The sequence below is a fragment of the Micromys minutus genome (assembly GCF_963924665.1).
Source record: "Micromys minutus genome assembly, chromosome: 13".
Classification (NCBI taxonomy): Eukaryota; Metazoa; Chordata; class Mammalia; order Rodentia; family Muridae; genus Micromys; species Micromys minutus.
This window is the reverse complement of record NC_137982.1, coordinates 19,423,307-19,449,495: the sequence shown is the minus strand read 5'-3', so window position 1 is coordinate 19,449,495 and position 26,189 is coordinate 19,423,307. Positions and strand designations below refer to the sequence as shown.

General features: G+C 41.0%; 1 protein-coding gene across 1 annotated transcript in view; it reads right to left on the bottom strand.

The window, feature by feature from the left end:
* ARHGAP15 (Rho GTPase activating protein 15) overlaps window positions 1–26,189 on the bottom strand; it is a gene marked incomplete at its 3' end in the record, with an annotated part of 579,351 nt that overhangs the window by 484 nt on the left and 552,678 nt on the right. The gene's annotated exons all lie outside the window — the stretch shown is intronic.

The following is a 26,189-nucleotide window of genomic DNA, read 5'->3' as shown; positions in this document are numbered from 1 at the left end:
GGTGGCACGTTCATCGCTATCTCAGAATCCAAATTAATAATAGAAAATATATGCATGATTAGTAATGGAGGAGAGACGTAGAATTGGGAACAAGTAAGACTTTAGTGACTAGGGTAAGGGAAATGTTTCTGGCAGAAGCTAACTGAATATGTTTTGTAGAGGAGGTAGGCTATGTGACATTTAGGTATATGTCAAAATTATGTTTCTCCATTCAGTTGGATAGGTGATTTTTCTCATGTCTTAAGACGATATCAGGTAGCATTTGTGATTGTTTGTATGTGCTCAGCCCAGGGAGTGACACTATTAGAAGGTATAGCCTGTTGGAGTAGGTGTGGCATTGTGGGTGTGGGCTATAAGACCCTCACCCTAGCTGCCTGGAAGTCAGTATTCCGCTAGCAGCCTTCAGATGAAGATGTAGAACTCTCAGCTCAGCCTGCACCATGCCTGCCTGGATGCTGCCATGCTCCCACCTTGATGATAATGGACTGAACCTCTGAACCTGTAAGCCAGCCCCAATTAAATGTTGTCCTTAGAAGAGTTGCCTTGGTCATAGTGTCTGTTCACAGCAGTAAAACTCTAAGTAAGACAACATTTTTAAACAGAAAGGATCCTTCTGAGGTTAGAGAGATACTCACAGGAGGAGTTTACAGAAAGCTGGACTACCTTGGGTACATAAAGATGTTGCATTAATGGAATACCTTACATGGCACAGATAAACTTGTAAAGCAAAACAAAACCTTCTCGACACTTAAACAAATCATGCATGGTTCATACTTTCTAGTTGCCTATCAAAGTTCTGGAGTATGACATTTGAAAGATGGTAAGAAAATAAAGTGGCATGTGGAAGGCAGGTGCTGAGAAACGCTGTTGTAGACTTCCCGACATCTGACCCAAGAATAGTGTGAGTGAAACTGTATTTGTTGGCCTCAGTTCTCAGTGTGGGATTTTGTTGAGCCGTTTAGACCTTGATTGCTGTCTTGTTTGTACAGCGATTGTCTACACCGTTCAGCCTCAGAGGAGGCACAAGACTTTATTTAATTTTATTACTTCCCAAATGGAAGTTTTGAAGTCCCATGCTCGGGCTTATATCTGATCACAGTCCAGGTAAATGTAATGGTTGCCTGCAAACCATACGTGACTTACATTGTCCCAAACAACAATGACAAGCCATTATTTTAAATGATTGTAATGTGCCAATATAACCCCACAAAGCTGACTCTGCTGTTAGTTCCGTTGAGCAGCTGAAATGGCTGAGGCCCTATGTACATAGGAGGTGATGCTATGCAGAGCTGAGGCTGGAACGCAGACTGTGTGGTCCCAGCTCGTAGGGGCACATCATCTGGAGTGTCTGTTAACATCCTAATGCCAGCCTTTCTCTCCTGTGTCCCTTAAGTGGTTCTTGCACCTGCTGTAAGAGGCTCTGAATTTCTATCTGTCTCTACAATGGTGATTGTTGGTTTGGTTATAGCATATTTCTTGTGGGCAAAATGACTGCAATTTTGAGAGAAAATTCAAGATATCTCGCTTCGCATCTCTCTGTTCCTCCTGCTTTAAGTGGAGCACATTTGTACCTGTGAGGCTTGTTGGCATGGCTACATTTCTCGAAGGGAGTCTCATATTTTTAGAGTATCAGTGAGTTTCCAGAGATTTCAAATTTAAGGTTTCCTTTGAAAACAAAAAGGGTTATGCCACTTTAAGGCTTCCCTTTTCAAAAGGCTGTGTAGTGACATGAGCTTCCTCTCCCCACATCTGGAGAGTGAGACAGGCCTTAGTTCCCTGTGGCATGGCAGTTTGCCTCAGTTTGATATGTGTCTGAACTTCTTCTTGGCAAGTGTGCTATAAAAGTCATTAGTAAGGCTCATTTTAAGGTAAAAAGGGTTTTATCTTTTGCTTTTAAATGAGTGCTTTTATGAGACCAACTCTAATGACTCCAAGACAAGAGAAGTTGCCAAAGACAAAAATGGAAAAACAAAACAAAACATAGCAAGTCACTGAGTGCTCAGCAGGCAGAAGCTGCCGTAACTTTACCCGTCGACAGTAAATGTCTCAGCTGCAAAGATTTGCCCAGCAGAGACCAGCGCTCTTTGGTCACAGGCCATGGAGAAAGCAGACAGACGGGCCAGATAGCACTGCCTGCATGGTGGTGAATGGCCTGGCAATGACATCTGGGTATTGCAAGGTCATTAGGGACTGGAGTCTAGAGAGTCCAATCTACACCGTTCTCATTTCAGCTGGACTCCCAAATATGCACAGGAGAGTTGAGGTTAATTGGGGGCTCAAACCATTGATACTCTTAAAAAGTAAGGCCAGAAGTCAAGGCATATCAAGGATTTGGGAAGTGCTGATGGAGAAGCACCTAGAAAATCAACCACAGTTTCCAAGATATAATTAGAGTATTATGGAAAAGTATCTATATGTCACATCACAATAGCATATCTTCTATCTGGAGTCTACATGGGAATTACATCTGAAAGCTTAACTAGTGAAGCATATGTAAGAATAGAGCTAACACAAACAACAAAAAGTCTGCGTGTACTTTGTGTAAGCTAATGTACATGGAGGAAAACAAAACAAAAAAAAAATGTAGTAAGTGGTTCTTCCATCAGTGGTCGGATGGTGGGCCATGGCTGGATGGCCTGCCATGGTTGGCAATGCCCTCCAGGAAGCTCTGACTGAAGTGAGTTCTGTGAAACACCATTTCATAAAATTGGCGCCCCAGATAAGTTTTGAATAAGGTTGTGGTTTGTAAATTTTAATGCACAAAACTGTTACAAAGATTCTGAAAAGACTGCAGAGAAAATGGCCCCGCTTATGACCTCAGCTTGTGTCCTCTCTAACTTCAACCATGTTCCTGGATTTATTGCCTCCGTAGGCACTGAGCTAAGCGGACAAGGACACGCTGCCCTAGTGTGCTCTGCTAAGGGCCTTGTCTGCAATTCTGAAAACGGACTGGGTTTTACCAGTTTGTGTTTTCTCTGGGTTTGCAGCCTCTGCCGCCAGCCTAGAGGGAGATGAGATGTGACTGTTTCTGGGAAGTTTCCCTCTTTGGGTGGACATAGTCACCGTCCTTAAATACTCCACTGGCAGTAGTGAAAATTCTGAGTTGTAATTTAACCTGCTTCCAGAAGAAAAAAAAAAAGGGAGATACCCAGTACTTATTACAAGATAAAAACAAAGTTGCAGAGAAGAGAAATGAATGAGAACTGTAAGAACAAAGATATGGCTGAGAGATTAATGTACTCTGAACTGGCGGGTGATTAGGAAGGTATAGAAAACCTTTAGCGCTTCTATCAGCATTTTGGAATTTCCCTGAAAGATGTTTATTTGCTATTAATTTATTCCCAAGAAATCCTAATAGCAAAGATAACCTTATTTTAAGTAGCACGGAGAGCTCCAAATTAAACTGACGACCAGCTCGTCTTTAGAAAGACTGAATAGACACTGCTTTGTCCAACGTAGCCTAATAAAGACATAATTATGATTTTATTACTATGTTCTGAGGTAGCAATTGATACATATTCATTGTAGGAGCAACGCTCATACCATGGAGCTAGAGAAAGGTTTATAAAATCGTGGAATGTGTCGGAATTATTGTGTTAGAGGAGCGGAGAAGAAGGAGCTTAGAGCACTCTAGGAAGAGAAAATGTGACCTCCACTCCATGTCAGGTGCAGAAGGAAGGAGCCGTGACCCATGTGTGTTGAATTAGTAAAGAAGCCATTTGTACAAGGATGCTACAGATGTGAGACCTCAGGCCTGAACAAGACAGCAAAGAACCCCGCCATCCACCCCACAACCAGGCAAAACACAGACGTTTCCAGGAAGGCCTTATATTTGGTAGGCTTAAAGAAAAAGAAAGAAAAGAGCAGAATTTTAGCTAACTGAAAGGCATACAGTCAGAGCCAACTGAGTCAAGCTGAAAGAGGGACTTCGTAGAAGTCTAAAAGTTACTATAGAATTAAGAAACATGTTTAATAGCAGCACAGATTCAAGCAGATAGCTTATAGGTGGGTGTAAACTTTAAAAATTATTTATTTGTTTATTTAGAATGTGTGTATATGAGAGGGGGAATAGAAGGAGGGAGGGAAGGAGGAAGGGAGTGAGGGAGGGAGGAAAGGAGGGAGGGAGGAAGGGAGGTAGGGAGAACAACCTGCAGAAGTTGAAATTTTACTTCAAATATATTAATTAATCTTGGGGATCAAACTCAGATCATCAGACTTGACCATCAGCACCATGTTTTGCTGTTACCCTGGTGATGTGTGAAAGCCACAGAAAGCCACGGGACTTCCCAGTGGACAAGTTTTCTGTTCTGGAGGTGTATTGCTGCACTCCTTGTCCTGCCTGGGGAACTTCCGGATGCTGCTATTGGATTAGGGGAGAGGGTAGTGATGAACGGATTCGTGCTGTCAACTCACACACCTGGTTTGCTAAATACATCTCAGACACTGCTTGTGAAATGCTAGTTGTAATTCTGACCACTTAGTGAAGAGAGGCAGTTAGAAATAGAACCAATCGTCAATATGTTCAGCTTATGTTTCTTATGTGTTGTGACTATTTTGAGGGGATACATGCTAACCATATGCTTGCCTTCCCTCAGTTTGCACAAGCTATTCTGCAGCCTCCCTTGGCCTTTTATAAGACTGGGGAATTTGCAGAACTCCTACCTTCTTTCTTAAAGTCATAGACCACATTGGAAGATCGCTCAAATGTAATGAAAGCGGCAAGATGCTTACAGAACGTTTGTCTTTAGCATCAGTGTGTTCCAAGTGATCATTCACATCTGATCCAGCCGTGGTCATACGTCAATCTGGAAATCAGTTGGCTTAAACTAATTGTAGTCTTCAATTTTATATCTAGATACTATATCATTATTAGTTTCCAAAAATCAGCTCTTGACTAGCATCTCAAGTGGGAATTATTGCAATATTCTGACATTTTTGCCTTTAAATAATCTTTAAAGCCATGCATATATAATTTTTTCAAGGCACATTATAGAAAAAAAAACCCAATATGGCAATTGCCTATTGATAGGTAACACAGCCTGCTTTTTTTTTTTTTATTGATTGAGCTACTTTACATTAATTTCAATTCAGAAGATTGAAACGCTTTCAATTATTCACTTGCTTCATATTTTTATTGATCAGACATTATAGAGATAGTCTAGAGCACCTTTAAAATAATATTCAGATTGTCTAATAGGATGTCAGGAAAGCAAATTTAAAAGTGAATAGCCATTGGCTTCAATGAATGACTTATTTCTAGGTATGCAATTTGAAAGATAGCAACAGTGATAAATAAAGCCGGCTGTCAGAACCACAGCCCTGCCGCTCCCCTTGGCAGAAGGGCAAAAGCGATGCTGTTTGGTGAACGCCTTCACTGCGTTCACCACAGTGCCTCAAGTGGGTCAGTTATTATATTCCACAGCATACTTGAAAAGGCGCTTTCATTTTTCTTTAATTATGCAGGGAAGTATTACATTAGAGAAAACCTGAAAGTTTTATGTGTATAATTCTTTGTGTGTACGTGTATGTGCATAGCATGTATGCATGCCTATGAGCCAGAACAGTGTGCATGTGGAAGTTCATCCTCATCTTTCCCTGGACTTGAGAAAAGGAATCTGGCTTTGTGCCCTTTTAAATTTGAAGCTGGCTGTCCTGGGAACATCTGGGCACCCTGTCTATGTTTTCTATCACTCCACATGAACACTTGGGTCCTCTATGACCACACTGTTGTACCTGGGTTTACGTGGGCACTGGGCATTTGAACTCAGCACTTTATATTTTTGCAGCAAGTACTTGACCCATTGAGCAATCTCACTCACCCATGGCCCCAATTTTCAAAAGTGTATTCCTTAATCATCTACCATGTACCAAGTGTTATTCTGATTGCTGAAGTAGTTGCAGTGAGTAAAACCCAGAAGCTCGCACAACCAGCCTTCCCTATCCATAGATTTTTGTATCTGGGGATCCAGCGATCCTCAGATGGAAAACATTGGACAGAAAAAATATTACTTTTGTGCTGAAGGCATATAGAGTTTTTCCTTCACATTGACCGTAAACAATGTGCTACAACAACTATTTCCATAGCATATAAATTATATTTGTTATAAAAATACTATGGAATAATTTGAAGTATATGGGAGGGTGTGCATAGGTTGTATGCAAATACTGAACTATTTTATAAGACCTCAACATCCACAGGCTCTGATGGTGTGCTGAAACTAATTCTCTAAGAAGACTTAGGCATGACTAGAATCTTGAGGTGGGGGGCAAGGCACAGCCAAGAGCACATTGCTCAATAGATAATGTGTTTCCCATCATGAAACGCTTTACAAGAAAACTAAGAAAGGGAGGGGAGGTTCTTGTACTGACCCCTTAGCACTTTAAAAATGCCAGTGACCTAAGAATTTATCTTCAGAGATTCAGGCTCACATCCTATAGGCAGGGTCTGGCAGCTGCCCCTCTCAAACAATACTCAGATAGTTTCAAGCAGAAGTGAGTGGCGAAACATGCTGTATGTTAGCAGATAGGGTGCTGTCCCTTAGGAGGGAGAGGAGATGCCAGGAAAGGCATAGCAAGTACCGAGCTCCGGGACGAAGCTGTGCTGGCGGTTCTGGGAGAAGGGAAAGGGGCAGTATGGCTAATGGACTGGAGGTAGAAGGTGCTCCAGAGGGAGTTGGAGATCTTTAGTGATGGTAAAGATTTTAGTTTGAAGGGTGATGGGGAGTCTTTCTTAGTGTTTGTTTTTATTATTTCTTTTTTATTAAAGGCATTGTCAGTCCTTAGAGAATGTAGATGACTGTACAATGTAATTGCTCTATGTATTTGTCTACAGTTCTGGATTCGGCATTTCTCACGCTTGGCATGAGCACATGCTATGCCTTAGGTGTGTGATGCATATTGTTCTCTCATTACCTCACATGTCAAAGATGGGTGTACACTAAGGATTTTGTACATGTAAAATTGGTAAATAACAACACAATCTTACCGTGTACGCTTTTTAAACATTTTGGAGTTATTCCCATAGGAAGCAAACTCACCTAACCCCCACCAGCTTGCCATGGAAGGCACTTGTGGGCAGAAAGCCTCATGACTGGCTGAAGTGGGGAACTGCCCTTTGCCTGCAGCCTTCAGTGGGCAGAAGCAAAAGGTGCAGGTAACCCCTCCACACACAGAACAGCCTCCCATCACATGATCTGGCTTAAGATCACAGTGCTGCAGTGGTAAGAACCCTACCCTCAATGGGAATGCCAGGGGAACTCCCTTACTGTTCATGAGAGCAACTAGCAAAGGTATATGAACCGTGAAACACCGAAATCTACTCCCAGAAGTTTGATACAAGAAGTTTGTGCGACTCTTGACAAACAAATGTCTCAAGCAAGTTTTCAGATGGTACAAGTCCATGCCATGAAAACAAGTGTGATAGTGATGACAACATGTGTGAAGGTCCTGTTACAGTCATTATTTACTGGTGTATTCTTTAAAAAAAATGTAACCAGAGAAGATTGAAAAACTGCTATTTTCTACTCTTTCAACTTCAGATCCTTTCGCATAAGCAGTGGCAAATAAATCAACAAATGCAAATGACCTTGTGTATTTTCTCCTTTGTGACTATTTCTTGCCATCTTTTTTTATTGAGATAGCATAATTTTATGTAGGCTTATTTAGTCCTTTTTATTTATTCGTGTAAAAATTATTGTATAAACCTCAAAAACATGTGCCAATAAAAAGCACTCGGTGTTAACAAGTAAAGCTTTAGCCTGTTTCCCAATGAACCACCTTCACTGTAGATATGATTGATCAGTGGGCGTGGCTTCTGGATACCCTTCTAATGACCCACAATTCACCTACCATTACATATGATAATATTTATATATGATGCTTGTATAATATACAGCACACATATACAACGTTTTCTTTTAGAAAAGAATGAAACAGTAAGATCCAACTGCTCTAGAATTTCCTTCCCTCCCTTTAATCTTTATCATGGGCATCTTTCTCATTCAGAACCCATGAAAGTCCTGCATTCTGTCTAAGCCACTACATTTCATAACACGGAAATGCTCGAGCTATCAAGCACTCCTTTGCTGGTGGCTCTTAGGTTGAGCTTTGTTTTCTGTTACAATGTTGCCACAAAGAGCCATTTCTTGTGCAGATTTCTGATATCTATTGAGAAGATACACCTTTCATCATTTTTTAATGACACATAAATCCCCCAACTTTTTGTTTCTTAATTCTGTTGACTGTGATGCTTCTGTATTTACACATGGCAGTGTTCCTGCAGCAATTTCTACCACTGTTATTATTATAAAACCAGCCATATAAAGAGAAAAGATACAGACCATCAGTCTGTCTTATTTTTTTTAAATGATGTCACTTTTTCTTTTGGCATGCTCCCTAATTTATCTTGATCTAGTTTAGTTTGGAAATGCAATGACAATATAAATTTATCCTTTGGGAAAAGGATGCCAGCTAATTATTGAATAATCCACTTGTTACCGAATGATTTGTGACACCTTTGGTTGTGTTTATTTTTTGTACTCACAGCCACACACACACACACACACACACACACACACACACACACACACACACACCTGCATCTAGAACTCTGCTGGCATCCATCTGGATATTTTTCTCCATTATTCAGCTAGTGAAATCATGGTCATGTTATTAGGTGTGTCTCATAAAGAAAAGAAAGCTTCCAGATAAACTTTCGGATGAGGGACCCGAGATCAGGGAAGACCGAATACTTCGATCCAAGCCAGCAAGGAAAAGCAGTAAAACTGATGGTTAAGATGTGGGACTCTTAACCTGGAATATAGACACTTCCTGTGCAAATGACTAAGAGCCCATCGTTTTGCATTCAGAATAAGATCTTCCTGACAATGAGGCCCGAGGAAGACTGGAGGAATGGTCACAGACAGTGGAGTTGAGATGCAACCAGCAGGTTGTTTTGGGTGACATGTTTTGAAGTTTTCAGAATCTCCTAATTTACATTCAAGGGCATAACTATACAAAGGAGAAGGGCAGGAAGGTGGAAGAAAAACAAAACTAGTACCAACATTCTTCTCTCTTGAGTCAGAGATGTTTAGCCTTCGGACAGAAACATCTCTCACCTCAGTGGAAATGCATTGTTGCCATAATGACAGAGCGTTTCAGCGCTGCTCCCCTTTAGGTATCTCCCCAAAACTTCAGGATGGTTTCAGTCATCTCACTGAGAGTCTCTCAGGAGTAACAGAAGTTTGCCCTGCTGCCTAATGACTGATAATTCCAAGATCCCACTTTAGAGTTAGAGGAAACATCTAGAAAACGTATCATGCATTTGGAATATTTTCAGGAAGTAAATGTTCCTAAGAGTACCATTATACTTTGCATGAGTGTCTTAGTTAGGGTTTCTACTGTGGTGTGGAAATATCAAGACCAAAAAGCAAGCTGTGGAGAAAAAGGCTCACTCTGCTTACAGTTCTATATTGCTGTTCATCATTTAAGAAAGCCCGGATAGAAACTCAAAGGATCCTGGAGGCAGGAACAGATGCAGAGACCATAAAAGAGCACTGCTTACTGGCTTGCTTCTCCTAGATTACCCAGCCTGCTTTCTTATAGAACCTAAGACCACCAGCAGAGGGATAATACCACCCACAATGAGATATCCCCCACCCACCAATCACTAACTGTGAAAACGCCTTATGGCTGGATCTCATGGAGGCATTTCTTCAGCAGAGGTTCTTTCTTTTCTGATGACTTTAGCTTGTGTCAATTTGAGACAGAAAATAGTGAGTACAGAATTTTTCAAATGGACCCGTTAGTATGTACTAGTCACATTTTATATGGACTATAGAGTGCTTGCTGTACATGGATCAGCGTTAATTAAGTCCACGGAATAATGAACCCAGTTTAAAAGACAGTGAAAAATATGGGTTTTAGATATTTACCCTTCAATGTTTGAAAAGCCTAGGAGGAATTTCACCAGTATGTAATAAGAAGCTATTAATCTCTTATTTTTTCCTTATTATATAAGCAAAGGGAGCTACTCTACTTCCTACTAAGGGCACCCACACAAGGTCTTAGCAGTCTGTGTTTGGCAGAGATATCTCCTTGTTTCAAAGGTCCTTTGAGTAGCTGATAATCAGTTGCAATTTGAATATTCTCCATCCCATATTTTATTTTCTAATTGAAAATAATGTTTAATCCTTTCTATGGTGACTGGACTTTAACAGGCGTGCGTAAGCTACTGGGTATCAGGATGTCAGTAAAATAATAAACTTTAAAAATAAGGACTTAGGACCTAAACTGGTGTTTGGCTTGAAACACAGAACATGTAAGGATGCCATGATGGTGGGAAAGCAAACAGCCATGATATGGGAAAAAGAGGAAGTGAGGTTTCCTGTGTATGAGGAATTAGTGCCGTGAAAATAGAAATGGCTGTTTAGAAACAGTCATGGATTCTTATCAGCATGGGTAATGCGATTGAGTCAAAATAAACATCCAACCCCTTAGACTCTTACCTCTTTTAACATCTAATATAGACGTCTCTGACAAATGCTGGGAATGTATCAGAGCATCCATCAAGTTATTAAATATTTCATGCATAAAAGGCCTACACTCCCCGTCAAAAGACATGTTTAGCAGGGTGTTAGAGATTTCTGTAGTAGATGACAGATTTAGTGACCTTTGAAGGATGGGATGTTCTAGGGAAGTTGAAGTATTGTCTGCAATGAGAAGGGGTGATATAGACTAAGATTTCTGCCCAGCATGCCTGTGCTTCTTGCCATTCTCTAGGACTGAGCAGAATCCGTGGACTCCATGGAGGCTGATGCACTGGAAAAGCATGGAAATGCTTTTGATTTCAGCACATCCTGGAATCTGAGTTGCAAAGAACAGTGCCTGTGAGTAGCATAATTGGTGGGAAGAGCAGAGAGCGGGACGGACTGTACTCGTCTACTCGTCTACAGATGGATTTTCCGGACAGGGTTGGGAGAGCTGAGACATCAGTCAGGTGTAGGACAGTAACATTCCTGACTCCTTCACCGCCTTCTTGCCTGGGTATAAAGGCTGCTAGAAGTTTCAAAGAATCAGAGGTAAGACATAGTCACATTCCTTTCTCTCAGAAACACCCAGTTATTTAGCACGAACCTATGTCTGGTACATCAGCCATAGGTAAGCTGAAATCACTATGTCGTATATCTAGGTAAATGTGGCTGAAGACAGTCTCACACTCTACTGCATTGCATAAAATCAGACCTGAAAGTTTGGGATGGTTGTTGAAAACTACCGAGGCTGAAAAAGCTAGATACTTTCTCCCTGCTAACCTGCCTTGTTGGAAGAAAGTAAAAATCTTAAACACCAGGATGATCTATTTGGTTGTAGACTAAGATTTATGTTTGGATCACACAATAGGTACTCAATAAATATTTATTGAAATACCATATAAACAATATAAACAGATGCCCTCCTTGGGCACCCAAATGTACTCAGCTATTCAACATAGAAACAAATCCAGTAAAAATCTAGAAGGAAGTAATAATTCATTTGGAACAATAAGATCTGGAGTAAAAATCAGATTCAGCTATAGTGCACTAGGTATTTTCTTGAACAACAAAGTTTTAAGCCTACCATACATACTGAGAATATAAGAGTCTAGAAACAGAAATAGAGATAGTTACTTTTAAAAAGACTTAGGTATCCATATTTTATGTTATGTATGTATGTGCACCTCATGCATGCCTGGTGTTTGTGGATGCCAGAAGATGCCACTGGGTTCTTGTAACTGGAGTTAAAGGCAATTGTGACCCACCATATCGGTGCTCAGAGCTGAGCATCTACAAGAGTAGCAAGTGCTCTTAACCACCAAACCATCTCTCTAACCTCCTTGATAAGAGGTTAAAATTGTGCTGGGTGGGACTTTATAGTCTGAAAGTTACCCATCTTCCTTCTGTGACTAATCTTCTTGCTGTATTCCTTCCTCAGTGAATAGATGACAATTATACCTTGCGTGGCTATTTCTGAACTCCCTCTGGGGAACAGTCCATGATTGCCAGCTCCAGGAGAAGTGCAAAAAGGTAGCAATAAAATTAAGATGGGTCTTGCTCATATGTTTTCTGTTTCATACAATGAGTCAGGCAGTGGTGACAGGCACAGCACAGATGTGTCCATGGGCAAGATGACAATCTGATTACTAATACTCTTACTAACAGTAAATTGGGATAAAACACCTGTGGAGAATAGCTTGTTTCACCTGAGCATTTGGTAATAATAGTAATCCTGGCAATGATTACTAAGTACCAGAGAAAATCCATAAATGATTGCTTATAATGATAGTTGTAGACATTACTCTGGGATGAGATTGACAAAAGCAGAGTGTCTACCATATCTGCAGGCTCACTGATAGCAATAAAGCTGAAAAGACACTGATGTAATAGGGATGGATGGATGGGGCTTAGTTACATGAAGCCAGGTAGTGGAAGCTCAGCAACATGCAGTGGAGCCTAAGGAGCAGCAAGGTGACCTGACTTACAGAGTGTCATGGAGGTGAAGTGATAGGATGGGGCATTCTCAGGAGCAAAATGAACAGGAGGCCAATACAGTTGCCGTTCTGTGTATGAGCACCTTATGTTCAATCACTAGATGTTAGTTGCCTTTTGGTATATAGGCTTCTTGAGTACAAGGACCAGAAGACAAGGCTAAGAGTTGTCATCTATGTAGATGTAATTGACTCAGATTAAGTGAATAGCTGAGGTAGGTTTGGAGATCATGGGGAGACAGGGACATTATGTGTGGCTCTTACATGGGACTTTAACCCTAACCCTAACCCTAACCCTAACCCTAACCCTAACCCTAACCCTAACCCTAACCCTATCCTTAATGTATCTGACTGTTAATGGCTGAGGTAGAAATTCAAGTCTGATCAATAAATTTTGGACTTGTCATAAGGGAATGTGTCGCTACGCTGGGACAATCACCATGTTCTAAGGAGGCAATGGATGAGGGATGAAAGGACCCCAGAGTGCATAGCAGAGGGGTGAGATGATGGGAGAGCTCAGGCTAGGCTTCAGCTGCTTAGTCTGTGGTCTATCCTTCTAAAGCTTTCATTTCCAAGGTTTCCTTAGTAAGAGAGGCCCCCTGCCATCCTGGGGGATATTTTTATCAAATGTACAGAAAGAATGGACAGGCATAGAGCAAACGGTGAACTGTGCGTGGCCTGTGATGAGCTGCCGTCTCTGTTCATACCTATTCTGAGAAGTAGGCTTGTTTCCAAGCAGTGGTTCTCAACCTTTTAACTGCTGCAACCCTTTAATATAGTTCTTCATGTTGCCGTGACCCCAACCATGACATTACCTCTCTACTACTTTATTCTGTAATCTTGCTACTCTTACAAATCATAATGTAAACATCTGGTATGCAGGATATCTGATAGGTGCAAGGGTCACTTGACACCTAGAGGGGTGGTGATCCTCAGGCTGAGAACCTCTGGTCTTCAAGGAAAGCTCAGCTGTCTACACTCAGGCAGCAGATTTGCCTTCTACTGTTTCCCCAGCCAAGAAGAGGCGATTCAGCTCCAAGATTCTTGGAAGTAGCCTTTGACCAGTGCATGACAGCAGTGAATATACAAAGGCCAAGCTGTTTTGAATGTTGGAAGGACTGTGGTAGCCAGGGGTTCCAGAGCCTCTACAGGTTGTCTGGGCTTTGCTGAGCCCATGTCACAGTTTGAACAGTTTGAGTTTTATCTCGTTCCCACTCTGTGCCTTTCCATTGGCAGTGATATATAGTATTGCCAGGGTCACCATGAGCCCCAGGGTATCAGAGATATTCCAATAGAAAGGAAACTTGTGAGAGAAAAGACATGAACGTTCATGAATTGTCCACATCCACACTGTATTCATGTTCTTATGATGAGTAAAAATGGCACAAACATGTTATACGTATAAAGAAATTGGTAGTTTCCAAACTTTTTCGGGTCACTATGGAGAACAGATTCTTGATTCAGCTTCTCTGTTAGCATTGTCTGTGGACCGTTCAAAAGTGTGCCGGTGTCTGGGGCTCATCCACAGCAATTCTGTTGCAAATGGTCTGTAGTGAGCCTGATGTGTTTTAAAGGCTTAGTATGACTGTCATGTGCCTGCAGCTCAGGGATGGGAAGAGTCACTGCTGATGGAAAAGCAATAATACAATCTGGATGCAGAATCTACATAGCTTGTTCGCCACGTGCTAAGCATGTGAGAGAAACCTTTTCCCAGCTCTCTGAGCCTCAGACTCCACTTCCGAAGAGAAGGAAATGGCAAATATGACACCATGAAAAGTTTTGCAGGATAAAATGTAAACCTTTGTGGAATCCCTCTGAAAGGAATGGAAATGTTGCTCTTGTCTGAAGTGTTTCTATTTGCTTCTGTGGATTGCTTTGTAACCAGGAGAAGGAGACCAGGTGTCACGAGGACAGCTTTGACATAGAAACCAGATCTAGATACAGGCCTCCGAATGTCTAAAAATTCTCCCAGAAAAGCTTACATGTAGCCCCCTTTGCTCGTGGGCTTTTTGGTTAAGTGATATGCCCGAAAGTGGCACGGCCAATGAAGGAAAACACAGACATAACTCCTACCATCCCTCCTGCTTTACGGACTATTTTCATGCTGTTTTCATTTGTGTGCATAGTTCTTATCTCGGTCTTGTCTGTTCGTCGTAAAATATAATAGGGATAAAATGGATTTTGAACTTTAAAAACGTTGTAATTATAACGTTGCTATGATTATTAAATGCTAGAAGAATGACTCTTGTCCCATTAGAGCTAAGTCCTTTGATTTGTACTCTTTTAGTAAGGGTGAAACTCTGTAGGTAATTTAAACTACTTTTAAGATTATACGAACCAAGCCTAAGTTAAACAATGGGACATGAAGGCTGAAACAATGTTAGCCAGCTCCAAGGGAAACAGTGAATTCAGAGTAGCATAGTACACTGGTGCCTACTGCTGCCTTGTTTCCATTGTGCTGCCCTAAGGTGGTATCAAGATGGAGAGGAGAAAGGAGAGATGGGAGGAGAAGGGAAACCATGGAGATCAGCATCATGCGATCATAATTAGTCATTCATAGTTTCCTTATGGCCTGGAAAGAATTTCATGCTTATTGGAAGATATGACCTCTAAGTGTTCCGTGCTTGCCAAGAGACAAATAATCTAGAAGCCGAGTCTTCACAGGAAGAGTTATCTCTTCTTAGAGTGGAGGCTACTACAGGGAGACTGTGCATGGCCCTCGAGCACGTGTGCTGCTGACTCCCCCTTTCCAGTCTTCAGGGTAAGCTCTCTTGACAGCTCCCTGATTTCTTTAACACGGCAAATCTTTAATCAGCCTAGATATGTTAAAATGCGATTTTTTTAAAACAGGGAATTGACCTGAGTAGAGTACTTGAGTTGAAATGTGTATTTTTCCCCTCAAAAACTGACTTGTAGGGAAGAAAAAAAAATCAGATATTCTATGATATACTTTGCCTTAGCGACAAGATGTTTTGGAGGAAATCATCCAAGCTTGAAATAAAATCTTTATTGAAAGTAATTCTACATTCATGCCAGTCAGATGCATTGTCGGATTAGAGCAGATATCCCAGGGGAAAACTACAGTCTATGCACCAGGCAGAGTTGATTATTTGGATCTCTGTCATTTCTGAACTTTCTGACAATGGCTGAAACATTCACAAGCGCTACAACTCTGTTTTCATCTTTATTTTGAGAGAAAGTTAATACACGTTACCTTAACTATGGCAAATGTACTGGAAAATAACTCAGTAATAAGATATGCCCCGCCTACTGAACAGTATGTGTGGGGAGGGAGCATTTAGCTGTGCATTTTAAGGAAACAAACACAAGCAGAAAATGACTGAAAGATGTTGTGATTATTTTTCGGCTTGAACTTTAAGATTTCCTTGGCAAAGCCTCCTGTATGGGACTTTACAGTTACCATGTGCATAGAACCAGGGGCCACAAATGGCTTTCACTGGGAGCTGCCTCCAAATGGCAGAACAGCCTTTATTTTCCTGTTAGAATCAGTCAGATATAAATATTATTTGGTGTCATAAAAAAAAGTCTGGCACAGGTGTTCCAGGTAACATTTATTTCTACTTAGACATGAGTAACAGCTTATATGTCTCTCTTGAACAGGTTACAGAATTGCACAGTTCTATTGGATATAATTGATATAAAAACAGGAAATGCACATAGTTTAAAAACTATAATTATATTCTGTTTGATTTCAAAGCCAATGCCTTGATGTGGTCACAGAAGGCAGGAAAAGACACAACTCCAATGGGTGGTTGAGAATAATCAGGTAGATTTGAAAATTCACATCTTAATTTTATAGCTCTCCTCATCCAGTGAACAGAAAAAAGGGAGTGAATTGAGTTTCAAGTTGACTCAAGTTTAAGGGTAGAAAAGATAAGTTTACATTGTGTGGTGGGAAGTCACAGCCCAGCCCATCGGATGAAACCTTGCTACAGATCCAAGATCATGTTATTCCCACCTTTGAAATGCATTGATTACAGAGGTTAACTTTACATTTGGAAGCTTTGCTTTTAAGTTAACAAAGATCACAGGTACCCTCCACTTGTCCAGTAGATAAAAATATAATATATTCATGCAATAGAATATGAGTCAGTGGCAAAAAGAAATGAGTTCTGAAAGCTTCTAAACCCTTGGGGAATTTGTGAAGCTGCTGCCAAGTGAAAGAGACAATGATTTCAGTACCAGATTGTATTAGTTTGTTTTCTATTGCTAAGATAAACACCAGGACTACAAGGCAGTTTGAGGAGGAAAGGGTTTATTTAGTTGACATAACCCAGGTCACAATCCATCACTAAGGGAAGTTAGGGCAAGAACTCAAGGCAGGAACTGTAGCAAACAATATGAGGACTGATTTTTCCCATGACTTGCTCAGCCTACTTTCTATATACCCCGGGAGCACCTGCCCAGAGGTGGCACCATGCCCATTGACCTGAGCTCTCCCATACCAATTATTAGTCAAGAAAATGGCCGACCATCTTGTCCCCAGACCAATATGATGGAGGTATTTTCTCATGTTGAGGTTCCCTGTTTGCATATGACTCTTGTTTTGTGAGTCTGAGAAAAAGCTGACCAGAATGCTGACATTCTGTAAAATCCAAAATTATGGAGGAAGAAAAGATCAGCAATCATCTAGAACTTCAGTTAAAGGAGAGAATAGTTGAGAAATTGGAATGTTTTCAGGAGAGTGAAAGCATTCTGTATGATAGTACGGTGGTGATTATATGCCATTATCCATTTGCTAAACTCCACAGACACAGTGAATTCTAAAGTGAACTATAGACTGACAGTGGTTCGGTAATGGGCTCATCAGCTATAATAGGATGCTCATAGCAGAAAGAGGAGAAACTGTGCCAGTGTGTCACCCAAAAGGAATGTAAGTGTATGGGGACACTCTGTATTAACTGCTCAATTTCTTTGCAAAACTAAATCTGTTCAGAAAAATAAAATGTTATCTTTTAGTTGGAACAAAAAAGCCCCAATGATCTTGAAACCATATTGCATCCATTTGGGGCTAGAGGTCGCTTGCTCACTGGCCTAACTTTATGGCACATACACTTGATCTGTTTTTAACTCTACCTTGCTGCTGTGTCTGTGGACACACCTATGCTCAGCTCCATGCCCCAAACCATATTGAGGCATGTCTCTATGGTGAAGTATTTAGAAATCGTATTCTGAACATTTTGTTATTTGCTTTCTTGGCATTTAAACATTCAGATTGTATTACATTGTTGTTGACATGTTTTATTTTTATCTCTGTTCTATGCACATATGTTTTATCTTTCTCAATGAGCTTGTTTATGTGGTGCATTACCTTCAGCTTCTCTCCTAGATTTGGGTGCAGGAAAAAGTTGGGGCATTCTGTACCTTATTGTTGTTCAAGTGTTTGCTTTATGTGTGCTGGGAGAGACTTTTCTCCAGCTCCATGCTGCCTTTGCTATCAAGGAACTGGACGAAACCAAATATTTTTTCTATATGTAGAGGAACAAAGCCAGCCCCAGATCTCTGTTTTATATTTCTCTGAAATCTAGATTAGAATGCTACATTCAGTGAGACGAGCTGTTGGGGTTCCTGTCTGTTTTAGCCTGCCTTTTTGTATTCATTTTTCAATCTTTCTGAGAAACACTACTGTGCATAACTGGAGAATATACTTTTGATGGGCAACACTATAACATAACATTTAGGAATTTATTTTTGAGGGAAAAGGGAAGAACTTGGTAAGTGTAAAATATCACTCTTGGATTTCTTATTCTCAAAACTATTATGAGTTAGTGTAAAATTAAGGTTAAAGAGTCATTTATAGAACATAGGTTTGTTTCCAAATGACTTGGTAACTTATTGAAAGTGTTAAAATAATATAAAGAAGAACTGTCTGAGTGGCTATATATCAGATGAGGACATGCCAAAGAGAATCTCAAATGGTCCATTTCAGACCTATGGGTTTGAGCAGTGATTCCAGAGAGCAGCTAACCCTGAACATGGAGAAACACTGGGAGGCATTGAGGCTCAGCCTCAGTGTGGGCCACTGAAGTGGGAGGACCTGCTTCCCAAGGACACAGAAAGAAACCCTGTGGTTTCTTTTCGCCTGTCTCCATGTGTGATTACTAGAATGACCATGGGAATTCATTTAACCTCCTTCAGCCTCAGCCTCCTCATCTGCAGTACAAGTAAGTTGGCCTATGAGACTTCTTATTTCTTTGTGCTAGAAATTTGGTTTTCAACAAATCAAAACAGTTTTTTTCCCCCTCAAACTTGAAGTAGTTTGTAAGGAATCCAGATAAGCTTAGAAACACGCTGCAGGCATAATCATCTATTGCAAAGGAAGTTACATTTGCAATAGTTTCTTGCATATATGTGTACAATATAAATGTTTGTTTATGCATAACTCACTATATGGAGTAAAATATGTACTCATTTTTTTAAACAATAAAGAATGAAATTGTAAGCCAGAGACTAGGGATTAAAAGAGAATAACAGACAGGAACCTCCTGTTGTCTTGGAAACAGTTTGTTCTTGAGAGTGCCTGGCTATGAATAGTGGATTTGGATGAACTGGCCTGCTGTGGCGGGGGTTGACCCACGGGTATGCATCATCTGCCTCAGGGTGATGGCTTGATCTCTGGGTGAGAACTCCCAGGTTGAAACCACCGAGTGGAAAGGGGAACTGGTCAACCAACAACGTCTATATGAGCTTAAAAAATGAAAAATGGTCGTTTATGTCCCAGAGCCATGCCATTCGCTGCAAAAGCAATTCTGAAATGAAACGATACATCTACAGAAGGAACAAGTGGTACTGTATCTCACAGGTGGTCAGGAATCTGGGAATTTGAGAGGCAAGCTACTGGGGCTGGTGTGGGGGAAGGTATTGACTCGGGTTAACTGCTACCGTTAACCTTCCTTCGAAGAAGAAAAAATTATTGACGGAGGGGCAACAAAGTAAGCAAATATTTAGGCATTCCTAAAACATGTTAAGGAAAACTTGGGAGAAGTTTATGTTCATAAATATTTGAAGTAGAATTTTAGAATATTTACATGCATAGTGTATCTCAAGTGTTCTTGCAGATTAGCACCTTCTTCTTTTTCTTCAACAAAATAACATTGCAATCTTTGAAATGTCTAATTTAAGGCCCAATTTCCAGGAGATGAACATTACCTCCCAATATCTTTTCACTTTTTATTAATAAAGCCTCTTTCTGGTCATACATGCATATGGAGAAGCACACTTTTGAAAGGGCAAATGGTCTCCCCGTGGTCAAAATGATGTACTGGCAGTTAGTAGATAAAGCTATGTAAGCATAAGGACCAGCGTTTGCCTCTCCACAACCACATGATGTGGTATTCTGTGTTGTAAAATCAGTGAGCCTAAGGAGAAGGCAGATGGAGACAAGAGAACCGTAAGACGGGCTCTGGCCAGCTAATCTGCTATAAGCAGTGCTGACAGATTCTGCCTCAAAACAGGACAGAATGAATTGACAGCTAAAGATCTCTAACTTCTTCATGTGTGCTACGGTACACACACGCACACACACACACACACACACCTGCACACAAATGCACACACACAGAGTCTTGATCCTCTAATATCAGCTACTAAGGGATGATTTTACTACAATTTGATTACAGACAGAGGAGCAGTATATAAAACTGGTGAGAAGAGGGTCGGTGGAGTCTCGGTTTTACGCTTCTTCTTTTGTACCTTGTGTGGCGCCTCACTGTAGGGCCTGATGTAGGAGGATTACTAACATCACAACACTCCTGATTTATAGCAGCTCAATTAGGTTAAACAGCTTGGTTCGCTTCAGTTGGATGAGAAAAATCCGTGTTGAATCTGAATCCTTGCTATGCAGTGAACACAAACTCATGCACATTATTACTTATGGAACTTTTCTTTATGGATGAAGCATTTCTCAGCCAAGTAGCGGTAGTCACCCAGCTGATGACCATAAGGAAAGGCAAACACTGTCAGTAGAATAACATCCTCAGCCAAGTGTTTATATTGGATACATATACAATACAGAGCTGTTCCTAACTAATGAGACAGAGTGGCCTCCCTAAGTCTATCCCTTTGTATTATTTCTTGCCACCCATGTGTTGAGCAAAATTTTCTCAGGACCCAAGCCCCATACTACTGGCAAGTTCTGCCTCGTTGCAAGCTGGATTTATTCTTTCTGTGTCCAAGAGAACATCATACATCAAGTATCTGAGAGGGAGCCCTGATTGCAACTGTGACACAACTGTTACCGTGTCTCTTCAGGGATGATGAACTCGGGTGGAGAATAATTTCAACAATGAAGCGATCAGGATTACTCAATAGTTAAAAACATTATTCATAGGTTTTTTTTTTTTTGGAGGGGGATTATATTCCCCCCAAATCTCTGGGTCCGTTGTATTGTCAAAAAGCATTTTTTCTTTCTTAAATCATCTCCCCCTACAGGCAATGAAACACACACAGTCTTTTCTACTAAGAACTTTCTTTCCTTTTGTCTCCAGTTTGGGTTGGTTTAGCTTTATTTTTGTTAACCTGAAATCTGGAATTTTCTTCTCTGGTGAATGAAAGAACATCTGTAGACCTTTCAAACATGCTCTCAATGTATTAAATACCGAGCTAAAATATCTGTGCAGGTGCTGGGACAGGGGATCTAGCTCACCTGGGTCTAGAAGCCAAATTACTGTTACCTTTACTCAAAGCCCACTTGCAGTTTCCTCTTGCTATTCTTTCTCTCGTTGTCTCATGGTTTCAAAGCACACACCCCTTGTCTATATACCCTGTGCTCTGAGGCAGCCTGTCTCTCTCCTCTCCCCACTTTCAGCTCACTTAACCCCTGCCTGGGTCAGAGCCCCAGGCCCCTTGCTTTCCTGGCAGAGGAATAGAGACAGCTGGCAGTGAGAGAAGTCTGTGGAGGAGAATGTGAGCATAGCGTGGTTCTGGCTCTGCTGCTGGAGAACTCCCTCTGTCAGGGACCGGCATGGGCTTCCCACACTTGCTCCATGGACAGATGTTTTCAATTATTATCCCTGACAAGCCTTCAGGCCAGGTTCCTTTCTGATTGGTTGTCTCTGGACTCAGAGGAGAATAAAGGAAACTGAGGCTAGGACACCAAACCCCTCAGTCATCACTTTAATCGTGTTTCTCTGTGGCAACTGGTTGAGTTGGACAGATCTCCCAGTGCTGGAACCTCTTTGTAAACAGAGACTCGATTTCCTTTGAAACCTTTCTTTCATTCTGGTTTTAAGTTTTCTGCCAATAGTTCTTCTGTCGTTACAAGAGAGCGAGACATTTGTCATGTCTTAACCAATCCTTTCCTTTTGTTGTTCTTCCAGAATGTTGAGTACATACCAGAATACAGTGGGAGCTGTAACTTAGAGGAATGGAACTTGAAAGGATTGGACTGCTAAACTTGTCTGTACATAATCTTCTGCAAAAACAACCTACGTCGGAACTGCGAAGAAGCCCACCAGCCAAGGTTTCCACTCACTATAACAGGACAAAGATTCCCTCCCTGAAGTCAGCAACCACCTTCCAGGTCGGTTGGCTGGATAGTTTTGCCAGGGCCACATGAGACACTGCTTTAGCACTGCTGGCAGGCTTTGCTGTCTATTTCCACAGTAGACATACACATGTACAATAATGGTTGTACTTGCCCTAATTCCCCCGTGTATTATTGACTTGGATGTGGCTATGACCAAAGTACGTGACCTAACAACTTAATGAAAGAGAGGTTAATTTTGATTCATGATTTCAGAGGGTTCAGTCGATGACCATTTGGCTCCATGACCTATGGGAGAACATCACAGTGGTCTATGGATGAGGAGGTAAATAGGAGGTGGTGATAGGGTTATATACCGGAGAAGAGGCTAAATATAACATGTAGGAACACCTCTCCCAATGAGGTTGAGCCGCAGCCCCAAAATTTCCTCTTGAGATTACTTCTTGATATTGGGATGAAAAGCAAGCATTTGGCACACAGCAGTCATTCTATAGTCAAACCGTAGTAACCTGATTGCCTTCCTTTCCCTATATTGCCTTCCTTTCATAAGGGTGTCTGGTGATCAATTCATTTTTTTCTGTAATGTGGTGACAGCATTAGCAATATGGAGAATCTGAACTATGCTTCAGAGACCTCAGGTAAGCCTTTCCTCCACACTTCCTTACTTGGGGTGCTTGCTTAGTCGGATACCGTTTGGCCTCACGCCCCCTGCATCTCTGAAGCCTCTTAAGTCCTAAGCTCTATTTTTACTTAAAATAAAAATGTCATATATCTGGTTAGGAAGAAATGTTTTCAAGATGCTTCAGTGTTTCTACACATTATGTTCTTTGATGTTCTGAAATTTGTTTTGTGTGTGGTCCTTGCTCTTATACCCGAACTGCCTTGTTTCTGCTGCCATTTTAAAAACAATGGCAGCTGACATGCAAGGCTCTGCACTTAGTGGGGCAGACTAAATCTATAGCATAGTTACTAAAGACCCACATCTCCATTTTACTTCTAAAAAACCTGTCCTTGATTTTCGATCTTATTTCTTTAGTTTAAGACTATTGGATATTATAGGATGTTAGTTCACCCTTTACAAAAAAAGGCACATGAGGGTTAAAACATATGTTTCCTTCTTCACTCCGAAAAAAAAAAAATCATTCCAATCTTTTAGGGGGATCACATATAGCTCTTAAGCAGCTGAAGCTAAAAAACACCAGAGTTGGCATGACTTCAGTTATCACCGAGTCGCAAAGATCAAGCCAAATTTTTTGAAATAAATGGTTGAACATTTTAAAAATAAAAGGCATCAAAATGCTCCTTCTGGGCATGCTCAGTAAGAGACTTTAAAATATTTTCTTTAGGTCGGTTTTATTTTACTTGCTTCTCGGTAAAAATTCTAACAAAATCTATCCAATATTCCTTATTGACGTTGTCTGCTAACACCTGAACCAGGGCCCAAGTGTTCATTAGCAGCCTGAGAGGTTTTCACTGGGTCAAGGGTAGTGATTTGCTCTGGTCCTCTTATACAATTTTGTCTCTGTATGGTTTAGTGATTTTCGATGGGACAAATGTGGAGAAGAGGATGTTGAAGATGTTGAAACAGTATCCCAGGAATGTCGTAGGTTGATTGCAGTTGCTAAATCCTTGTCTGTTCCTTTTTTCTTTTATTACATTATTTTTAACCATAACGGTTTAAAAAAAGGGGTTATTTCAGTATCGGAGACGCAACAAGCAGCTGAAGTCAGCGATTGAACACAAAAATACAGTCCTCAAACTGAAAGCTGAGCGGAGAGGATCCCGGACTTATCATTTCCCGAATGGCTTCCTTTTACAGCTCCAAACAGTGTCGCATTACTGACAGGCTGGGACCCCATTTGTCTTGTAACAAGACAGGAACTGTCCAGTGTTACTTGGGACCAGATCAATCGACAGACCTGGCAGATAGTTGACATTATGCATGTTATTACCTTCAACACTGTTTCAAGATGTAAATTTCTGAAATGGTATCAACAGCCTGGTGGGAAAATTGCTTGTCACTGTGGAGTTCTTTCACTAGTCTGTGCTCTGCAATTTCAGGACCCTGGTGCCTAATAAAATCCTCCAGTGGAATATTTCAATTGAGGACTATTGTGCATGTCCATTAGCTCAAGGGAGTTGCTTCCCTGGTAAGATTCTATCTTCACCTGCCACAGGATGTCAGGATGCAGATTTTAACGTATCCGTGCTTCCTAATGTGCAGTCAAACTGTGTTACTCACGTGAAGGAACAAATACAGGAACAGCTCAATAAACTACCTGTAGATTGGTTTAGGTATATTAATCTGATGTAAAGTTATGCTCAAGTTATAGATTCAAGTGTAACAAGGAAAATGTTATTTTAATAGCTGACAGCAAGAATTCCATTTAGGTGAGAGAATTATCTGCTTTTCTTTCTTGCTTAAGCAAAACACTTGATAGACATTTTGGTGGGGAAAACACACTCAAAGAAACAAGAAACACATTATCTATATAAAACACAGACTTCTGATGGCTGTGTGCTCAGAGATTTTAATCTGAGAGCAGAGTTTGGACTGAGTGTTATGGTAACTTTAGAGACGAAGTGGAAACGCTGCTGCAGCTCTGAGAGGAGGAAGGAGAAGGACAGGGGACTCTCAGCACCAGGGATGCCCACTGTGTTCCTCCACAGTAGAAATTGTCAGCCTGGGTGCTGGGTCAACTTCCCATCACGGTGATGTGTTGGTAAAGTTCTGGCAGTGCTTTGGCAAGTGATGAGATGCCAGAAAACAAGGCAGAGGAACTGCATGGGCAGATGACAGCTAAGAAGTGCCAGGAATGGTCAAGAAATCCTTGACCATCACCTCAAAGATGCCTAATGCCTGACTTTTGTAAGAGTAGAAGAATGAACATATTTTACTTTATTTTTAAGGGAATGAAGACATAGATGGAAAGAAGACGGCTCCCAGGTTTTTTGTTTTTTGTACTGTATCTTTTCTGCCTCAGGTATTGCTGGGTGATCCTGGCAGATGATTGATCCTAAGATGCAGCAAATGTGAACGATCTGTAGTCTGTTTACACATGTAGAGCTTCTGCTGTGATTTTTGCCTTTTCTTTCCCCATCAGGATCAGAATCTAGTCCTGGATTCCAGTTGGATTGCTAAAGAGTTTGAGTCTCACATGGAAGTTTTGCTAGCTCCTTTTCCAAAGTGAGAGTCTTTTCTGCCCTCTCAGGTATACCAAAGCTGCTCTTTATTGCCAATTTCCGAACACAGAACACCGTCATGTGGGTCAATTTCTTTGTAAAACATATCTATTTCTTTCTGTGATCACAAGGAGAAATCCTAGCTTCTTAATACATTTATTCTTCTTTACCTGACAGAAGACTTTCCTGCTGGTAACATTTATTTAATATTCTTCACAATTATTAGACAAAACATGTCCTTTATTTCCATTGATGAGACCTGGCCCTTTCACAGAATTGTCCAGTCAGCAGATTACACGTCATTAAACACTCTCTAATGTTTTTTTAGATTCTGCCTGATCCATAGTGAAATCAAGAACGGCCAGGCAAGTTCCTCTTATGTTCTTAGATGGTACATACAGCCAAGTACTTAAGACTGATAATGGGCTTAGGGCCTCACCAAGCATGCACCCTCCATGTTCTACCACTGTGTTTTCATGTCTCTTTCTGCCCAATGTGCAGTGGTGAGTTCACAGTAACGAGGTGATTCCAGACACCATGCTTACAATTCTGGTTATGGAGTTTTGTGCATATCAGTTATGGATCGTTGTTTAAACAATTTAAGTAAAGATGTCAAATGTGTGGCTGAATTTTAAGAGCTAGGTAAGGTCAGGTAGAAGAGAGTGCAGAAAGGCTCCTGACGGGTGGTCGAGCCCTTGTGGCTGATTGCACGGATCCAGCTCTGTTTTCCTTGTAAAGTAGCTGACCAGTGCCCACAATGCATTTGATGTTCCCAGCTAGTTAATGACTCTCAACTGTGCACATCTGTTCCCACTAGAGGGAGGTCCCAGGAGAGAGTCCCAAACAAGTTTATGCCATTTGTACTTATTATTGTAATTATGTAATTTAATTATCTATTATGTAAGCTGATGGAATATGAGAGTAAAAAGGAAGAGAGCTGCTTCAGAAACACTTTCTTTGGAGAGAAGATGAATTCTGTTC